General features: G+C 33.2%; 3 non-coding genes across 3 annotated transcripts in view; all 3 read right to left on the reverse strand.

Moving 5' to 3' along the window:
• LOC119559058 overlaps positions 1–201 on the reverse strand; it is a 1,995-nt gene extending 1,794 nt beyond the window's left edge. Inside the window, exon 1 of the ribosomal RNA XR_005220627.1 lies at positions 1–201. This exon is cut by the window's left edge and continues 1,794 nt beyond it. This is a non-coding gene — a ribosomal RNA (small subunit ribosomal RNA).
• A 4,773-nt stretch (positions 202–4,974) lies between these two features.
• On the reverse strand, positions 4,975–8,945 carry LOC119559063. Its single transcript, XR_005220632.1, has one exon. It is a non-coding gene; the product is annotated as a large subunit ribosomal RNA (ribosomal RNA).
• Positions 8,946–9,345: 400 nt separating this feature from the next.
• LOC119559069 lies at positions 9,346–9,524 on the reverse strand. The gene has a single exon (XR_005220635.1). It is a non-coding gene; the product is annotated as a 5.8S ribosomal RNA (ribosomal RNA).
• Positions 9,525–10,000: the final 476 nt, after the last annotated feature.

The following is a 10,000-nucleotide window of genomic DNA, read 5'->3' on the forward strand; positions in this document are numbered from 1 at the left end:
CATGTCCCATAAGGTTCATGTTTTAATTGCATGTATTAGCTCTAGAATTACCACAGTTATCCAAGTAACTGTTAACGATCTAAGGAACCATAACTGATATAATGAGCCTTTTGCGGTTTCACTTTTAATTCGTGTGTACTTAGACATGCATGGCTTAATCTTTGAGACAAGCATATAACTACTGGCAGGATCAACCAGAATAATGTTTTTATTCATATTTCATTCATATTTTTGAATAGAAATTAGCAATATAAATTTTATAGATTGTTTTCTATCGAATACGGCCATTTTTATATAGCATTCGTATACGTTTGTTGTTTTCACAATATATACTTGTTCCGCCACTAATAATAACAAGTTTTTTAATTATTGATGTTAAAAACACAATATTTTTTTTCGTAATACGTAATAATTTTCTTTATATTTGCATATTTCATTCTAAAATATCTTTTTTGTTCGACATACGTCATTATTGTATCCACACATGTACAATTTTTGTTTAACCAATATAAAATATTGAATTAAATCATTTGTATTTTGATGATAAATTTAAAATTTATCTGTATATATTCATATAAGACTCTTTGGTAATATATAATATAAAACCGAGCGCATATATGATATGTACGTTAGAAAAAATAATATATATATATATTATTTTCTTTTAATATAGGGACACCTCTTTTAATTTATCCCCGCAGGGAATTATCACATAACTCAGTATGTGATAATGGCAGACCAATATACATATATATCAAGATTATCAATACAAAATATATATCATTATTAGCCTGCCTCAATTGTAATTATTTATTTGGATTAACGATAAAGTTCGGAAACAATTTGTTATTCTATGTATAATAGAAACCTTGGCCTTTGTTTCAACATTATTATCTTTGGGCTTAAAATATTAACCGTGGAGCCAAGTCTCATATTCATAAATGAATAAAGAAACAAATTTGACGGATTAATATCTTCTCTACCGACAGACAGTATTTTGTCACGTCAATAGTAGATGGCCGGCCCATTGACCATCCTATAGTAGTTTTTGGACCCAATATCTTTAATTCGGGTATTTTCAATTGTCTTTGCCAATCAACCGTTTGGTACTCTCTCATATAATAAGAGAATACACATATAATTCCATTATATGGATATATCTTCATTATTTTATTTGCTACATCACCCTATAATAGTTTTTGAACCCGTCAACTTCAATTCGGGTATTTTCAATTGTCTTTGCCAACCATTTATATGGTATTCTCTATTATAATAAGAGAATACTAGTGAATATCCATTATATGGATATATCATCTTCATATTATTTGCTACACCACCCTATAGTAGTTTTTGAACCCATCATCTGCAATTCGGGTATTTTCAATTGTCTTTGCCAACCAACTATACGGTATTCTCTCTTATAATAAGAGAATACAAGTATATTTTCATTATATGGATATAATGCCATTTATTTTTCAATATCCATATAATTCATTTAGTTTTGTATGTACAAAACAAGTTTTCTTTATAGTATTGACAAAATCATATGTTTACGCATAACATAAGTTTTGACCAATACGAGGAGGGGCCCGCCAACGACCACCTCCCTATAGTAGTTTTTTACCCCACGCACTACTGCGTGCCTGTTTACAGTACTAGTGCCAGCTATCACTAGGTTTATATATCGTGTTTCAGTGATATATGGGTAAATTCTACCATTTATTCTTATGTATATGGCATTTCTATGCCATATTTATACAATCCATTCATATCTTAATGTATATTTATTATATTATACATTATTATGCCTTATAGGTATTATACCTATAAGCCATATCCATACGATTCATTCACTAGTGCCGCCCCTCACTAGGTTTATAATTGTTATATCATTGATATACAATTTATTTCTATATATATGGCATTTATATGCCATATCCATACAATGCATTCACATTTCAATGTATATTTACTTGTTATACATTATTATGCCTTATAGGTATTATACCTATAAGCCATATCCATACGATTCACTTATATAAATATATGTATATTTTTCTATACATAATTTTTTTTTACTTTTGTATGGTTTTCTATGCATATCCATAGTTTATATGGATATGCTTGGCGTTCTATATAGTATTGACAAATTCATATGCATAACATAAGTTTTGACCAATACGAGGAGGGGCCCGCCAACGACCACCTCCCTATAGTAGTTTTTTACCCCACGCACTATTGCGTGCCTGTTTACAGTACTAGTGCCAGCTATCACTAGGTTTATATATCGTGTTTCAGTGATATATGGGTAAATTCTACCATTTATTCTTATGTATATGGCATTTCTATGCCATATTTATACAATCCATTCATATCTTAATGTATATTTATTATATTATACATTATTATGCCTTATAGGTATTATACCTATAAGCCATATCCATACGATTCATTCACTAGTGCCGCCCCTCACTAGGTTTATAATTGTTATATCATTGATATACAATTTATTTCTATATATATGGCATTTATATGCCATATCCATACAATGCATTCACATTTCAATGTATATTTACTTGTTATACATTATTATGCCTTATAGGTATTATACCTATAAGCCATATCCATACGATTCACTTATATAAATATATGTATATTTTTCTATACATAATTTTTTTTTACTTTTGTATGGATTTCTATGCATATCCATAGTTTATATGGATATGCTTGGCGTTCTATATAGTATTGACAAATTCATATGCATAACATAAGTTTTGACCAATACGAGGAGGGGCCCGCCAACGACCACCTCCCTATAGTAGTTTTTACCCCACGCACTATTGCGTGCCTGTTTACAGTACTAGTGCCAGCTATCACTAGGTTTATATATCGTGTTTCAGTGATATATGGGTAAATTCTACCATTTATTCTTATGTATATGGCATTTCTATGCCATATTTATACAATCCATTCATATCTTAATGTATATTTATTATATTATACATTATTATGCCTTATAGGTATTATACCTATAAGCCATATCCATACGATTCATTCACTAGTGCCGCCCCTCACTAGGTTTATAATTGTTATATCATTGATATACAATTTATTTCTATATATATGGCATTTATATGCCATATCCATACAATGCATTCACATTTCAATGTATATTTACTTGTTATACATTATTATGCCTTATAGGTATTATACCTATAAGCCATATCCATACGATTCACTTATATAAATATATGTATATTTTTCTATACATAATTTTTTTTTACTTTTGTATGGATTTCTATGCATATCCATAGTTTATATGGATATGCTTGGCGTTCTATATAGTATTGACAAATTCATATGCATAACATAAGTTTTGACCAATACGAGGAGGGGCCCGCCAACGACCACCTCCCTATAGTAGTTTTTTACCCCACGCACTATTGCGTGCATGTTTACAGTACTAGTGCCAGCTATCATTAGGTTTATATATCGTGTTTCAGTGATATATGGGTAAATTCTACCATTTATTCTTATGTATGTATATGGCATTTCTATGCCATATTTATATAATTCATTCATATCTTAATTTATATTTATTATATTATACATTATTATGCCTTATAGGTATTATACCTATAAGCCATATCCATACGATTCATATACTAGTGCAGCCCCTCACTAGGTTTATATATCTCATTTTAATTATATATTGGTAAATTCTATTATTTATTCTTGTGTATATGGCACTTATATGCCGCCATATCTATAAAAATGCATTTATATTTCAATGTATATTTTCTATATTATACATTATTATGCCTTAAAAAGTTATTATACCTACCATAAGGCGATATCCATACGATTCATTTATATAAAAGATATATGTATAATTTTCTATACATAATTTTTTTTTATGAATATATGGGTTTCCTAAGCATATCCATATAATACATTTAGTTTTATATGGATTAGATTGGTCTTCTTTATTGTATTGCCAAACTCATATTGATAAAATAAGTTTTGAACAATAAGAGGATCAGCCGCCAACCAACCAACCACTGCTACCATTGGAGGAACATATACTTACTTTTTATATGTCCTCTTACTTGAATGGTCCTCTCTTTACTTGAAAATTTCATTACCATAGGAATCTATTTATACATGGAATATGATTTCCACTACTTTTTCGCGTCACTAATAATTAATATGACGATACAGACTTGCTACCATAACATAAGTCTTGAACAATAATAGGAGCAGCCGCCAACCAACCACCAACCAACCAACCACTGCTACCATTGATAGTAATTTTATATGTCCTCTTTAGTTGAATTTCAATACCATAGGAATATTTATACATGGAATATGTTTTGCCACTACTTTTTCGCGTCACTAATAATATGACGATACAGTCTTGCTACCATAACATAAGTTTTGAACAATAAGAGGAGCAGACACACCAACCAACCAACCGCGCTGCTACCATTATATATACTTATATTTATATAAGTCCTCTTTACTTGAATGGCCTCTTTACTTGAATTTCAATACCATAGGAATATTTATTTATACATGGAATATGTTTTGCCACTACTTTTTCGCGTCACTAATAATATGACGATATAGACTTGCTACCATAACATAAGTTTTGAACAATAAGAGGAGCAGACACCAACCAACCAACCGCTGCTACCATTGAATGAACCATATATACAAACTTTTATATATGTCCTCTTTACTTGAATTTTAATACCATAGGAATATTTATACATGGAATATGTTTGCCACTTTATCATCGCGTCACTAATAAGATGACGATACATTTTGTTTGTTCAATATTTACTTATATATTGATGTTTCCAATTTAGGTCTTTTATATTTCTTCTTCCCTACCTTACACACCACAAACAAAGTGGCGTGCGATGCTGCAAGCAAGCATAATGATTATGCCCGCTTGCAACATCTTTATTATCGAATCATCAAGCAAAGGATAAGCTTCAGTGGATCGCAGTATGGCAGCTGCTCAACCACTTACAACACCTTGCCTGTTACAAAAGTCGTTTACAATTGATTCTAGGCTTTGTCATTGTATTAAATAATGCTTTTATATGTAACTAGCGCGGCATCAGGTGATCAAAGATCCTCCCAATTTACTATGTTACAAATTACATTGGCATCACATCCATTGTCGTTTATAAAGTAAATTATAAACTTTAAATGGTTTAGAAGCCATACAATGCAAATTGCCCCTTATTTATCATTGCAGTCCAGCACGGATACGACCTTAGAGGCGTTCAGGCATAATCCAACGGACGTAGCGTCATACCACTGTTCGCTCGAACAAGTATTGTGCCATTGGTCCGTACCTGCGGTTCCTCTCGTACTACGCAGGAATGCTGTCGCAACAACGTTTTGTCATTAGTAGGGTAAAACTAACCTGTCTCACGACGGTCTAAACCCAGCTCACGTTCCCTTGCATGGGTGAACAATCCAACGCTTGGTGAATTTTGCTTCACAATGATAGGAAGAGCCGACATCGAAGGATCAAAAAGCGACGTCGCTATGAACGCTTGGCCGCCACAAGCCAGTTATCCCTATGGTAACTTTTCTGACACCTCTTGTTAAAAACTCTTTAAACCAAAAGGATCGATAGGCCGAGCTTTTGCTGTCCCTGTGTGTACTGAACACCGAGATCAAGTCAGCATTTGCCCTTTTGCTCTATGTGTGGTTTCTGTCCGCACTGAGCTGGCCTTGGGACACCTCCGTTATTATTTGAGAGATGTACCGCCCCAGTCAAACTCCCTACCTGGCAATGTCCTTGAATTGGATCATACCTGAGTAATTGGAGTTATACCAAATTTTCAAATCAAAAATACATAAATGCACCGTTTTATTAAAGAATTTGTTTGCGATTATATAACAAACTCGTGATACTTTGATCAAGAAGCTTGCATCAAAACCCAATACCATAAGATATAATAAATATATCCGTATAATGGCTAGGAAATGATACACGTTCCATTTAATCAAGTAAGTAAGGAAACAATAAGAGTAGTGGTATTTCATTGGCGATACCAAACCGAAGTCTAATATCTCCCACTTATTCTACACCTCTTATGTCTCCTTACACTGCCAGATTAGAGTCAAGCTCAAAAGGGTCTTCTTTCCCCGCTAATTATTCCAAGCCCGTTCCCTTGGCTGTGGTTTCGCTAGATAGTAGATAGGGACAGTAGGAATCTCGTTAATCCATTCATGCGCGTCACTAATTAGATGACGAGGCATTTGGCTACCTTAAGAGAGTCATAGTTACTCCCGCCGTTGACCCGCGCTTACTTGAATTTCTTCACTTTGACATTCAGAGCACTGGGCAGAAATCACATTGTGTCAACACCCGCTAGGGCCATCACAATGCTTTGTTTTAATTAGACAGTCGGATTCCCCAAGTCCGTGCCAGTTCTGAATTGATTGTTAATTGATAATCGTTATAATTAATAAGAACTAATTGGTTTAACCCAATTAGTATTCTTAAAAATTTTAGCAAGAAAGTTCCACAATTGGCTACGTAACTAAACTATCCGGGGAACAAGTGACCAACATAAATGCCAGACACTCTATTTACCCAGAACGAGCACATAAACCATGTTATTGTTTCCCAATCAAGCCCGACTATCTCAATCTTCAGAGCCAATCCTTATCCCGAAGTTACGGATCTAATTTGCCGACTTCCCTTACCTACATTATTCTATCGACTAGAGACTCTTCACCTTGGAGACCAGCTGCGGATATTGGTACGGCCTGTTGAGAAGTTTGCGTGTCCCCACCATAAATTTTCAAGGTCCGAGGAGAAAATATCGACACAACAGTATATGTCATGCTCTTCTAGCCCATCTACCATATCTCTCTGCGAAAGACTTCCATGGTAGTACGGCTATAAAACAGAAAAGAAAACTCTTCCGATATCTCTCGACGGCTTCTTTATGGTCGTTCCTGTTGCCAGGATGAGCACGAGGCCCATATTTAATAACAAACGGATACTCAACAGGTTACGGAATTGGAACCGTATTCCCTTTCGTTCAAAATTATTCAAGTATATTAATTAGCTTGATTTATATAATATAATTATATTTGTATGGCATTTGTGTTTTACTTGAAAATTTTCGGCTTTCGCCTTGAACTTAGGACCGACTAACTCGTGATCAACCACTGTTCACACGAAACCCTTCTCCACTTCAGTCCTCCAAGGTCTCATTCGATTATTTGCTACTACCACCAAGATCTGTACCAATGGCAGCTCCATGCAGGCTTACGCCAAACACTTCTACGCATACCATTGTACCTTCCTACTCACTAAAGTTTCAAAATTTATATCACAAGTAATATAAATCATCTACTTTAGCGGTAATGTATAGGTATACAACTTAAGCGCCATCCATTTTAAGGGCTAGTTGCTTCGGCAGGTGAGTTGTTACACACTCCTTAGCGGATTTCGACTTCCATGATCACCGTCCTGCTGTTTTAAGCAACCAACGCCTTTCATGGTATCTGCATGAGTTGTTAATTTGGGCACCGTAACATTACGTTTGGTTCATCCCACAGCGCCAGTTCTGCTTACCAAAAGTGGCCCACTGGGCACATTATATCATAACCTTGAACTTCATATCAAGAAAGTTAAGGTTCTTACCCATTTAAAGTTTGAGAATAGGTTAAGATCGTTTCGACCCTAAGGCCTCTAATCATTCGCTTTACCAGATAAGATTATTTTATATAACATTAAAATGCACCAGCTATCCTGAGGGAAACTTCGGAAGGAACCAGCTACTAGATGGTTCGATTGGTCTTTCGCCCCTATACTCAATTCTGACAATCGATTTGCACGTCAGAACTGTTTCGGTCTTCCATCAGGGTTTCCCCTGACTTCAACCTGATCAAGTATAGTTCACCATCTTTCGGGTCACAGCATATATGCTCAAGGTACGTTCCAGTTAGAGGCATAAATAATATAAATATCATTATACATAACTATATAGAACGCCCCGGGATTGTGTTAATTAGCTATAAATAGTTAAAAAACTAATCCCATTATTAGTCAAGTTAATTACGCTATTAGGTTTATATCCCAATAACTTGCACATATGTTAGACTCCTTGGTCCGTGTTTCAAGACGGGTCCCGAAGGTATCCTGAATCTTTCGCATTGTTAATCATACAAGTGCATATAATAAACACAAAAATCAATGATAATTATGCCATTATATAATTCCGAAAAATTAACGCACTGTATTCATATAAATCTATCAGCACTTTATCAAATTAATAACATTTATTCTGTGTTAAAATGCAAGCAAATTAATTTGAATAAACTATAAGTTATATTTTATGATAAATTTTGTATGCTAATAGATTACAATGTCCTTATATGGAAAAAATGCACACTATTATCATAATATTGTTTAAATATTACAATTTTAATGATGAATTTTCCATAACGGATATTCAGGTTCATCGGGCTTAACCTCTAAGCAGTTTCACGTACTGTTTAACTCTCTATTCAGAGTTCTTTTCAACTTTCCCTCACGGTACTTGTTTACTATCGGTCTCATGGTTATATTTAGTTTTAGATGGAGTTTACCACCCACTTAGTGCTGCACTATCAAGCAACACGACTCTTTGGAAACATCATCTAGTAATCATTAACGTTATACGGGCCTGGCACCCTCTATGGGTAAATGGCCTCATTTAAGAAGGACTTAAATCGTTAATTTCTCATACTAGAATATTGACGCTCCATACACTGCATCTCACATTTGCCATATAGACAAAGTGACTTAGTGCTGAACTGATTTCTTTTCGCTCGCCGCTACTAAGAAAATCCTGGTTAGTTTCTTTTCCTCCCCTAATTAATATGCTTAAATTCAGGGGGTAGTCCCATATGAGTTGAGGTTGTGTATAACTTTTTTTGCAATTAATTCTTTATATATAATGATAAACATTTTATTAAATTCGTTATATATTTTATATATTTGTATGGCATTTGTTTGGTCTAACGAATCAACGAAGAATAATAATATTGTCAACGGCTTTCTATTTACTAATCTTTAATAAGAGACAATTCTAGATAAATTTTTTATGCTAGACATTTCTCAGTATTATTTGATTGAAAAAGAAAATATTTCTCTTCGTTTTTCACATTCAAATTATTTACTAATGTGAGATAATGTTTTTCATATATTTGTTAATATTATGAATAATATAATAATTAAATTATTATTATCCAATAATATACCATATGCTTATAAAATTTCATTATAAAATTTATATAAACAACTTAATTAGCATAGTCTTACAACCCTCAACCATATGTAGTCCAAGCAGCACTATAAAATTAATTAAAGTACATAACAGCATGGACTGCGATATGCGTTCAAAATGTCGATGTTCATGTGTCCTGCAGTTCACACGATGACGCACAGTTTGCTGCGTTCTTCATCGACCCATGAGCCGAGTGATCCACCGCTTAGAGTTTTATATATTGGTTTGGTAATTTTGTCATATATGTTTTTATTGAAAGAAATTAAAAATACACCATTTTACTGGCATATATCAATTCCTTCAATAAATTGATTTTTATACCTAAAACGAATGCTGCGAAATGTCTTAGTTTCATATAACCAATAATATATCAAGTATTTTTTAAATGGCATTTACGGTATTAATACTTTTTTTTAGCGATATATATTGAAATTTATATAAAACATTAACCTGTAATAATCAGGTACAACATTGTACATTTTAGGTTGTTGCATTATCCAATGTATGCGCATAACTGAGATGAACAATACATATCGCAACGCGTGTATATTATGGTCCATATACACACAGTGTTTTATTAATTAATTGCATTTAATATACAATATAATAATAATATTAAATAAATTTAATAATTTCGATTTGCTTGTTCGAATTTGTTATTTGTTTGCTTTTGCTTATTTATTTATCTC

This window comes from Drosophila subpulchrella, unplaced genomic scaffold (assembly GCF_014743375.2).
Source record: "Drosophila subpulchrella strain 33 F10 #4 breed RU33 unplaced genomic scaffold, RU_Dsub_v1.1 Primary Assembly Seq160, whole genome shotgun sequence".
NCBI classification, from domain to species: Eukaryota; Metazoa; Arthropoda; class Insecta; order Diptera; family Drosophilidae; genus Drosophila; species Drosophila subpulchrella.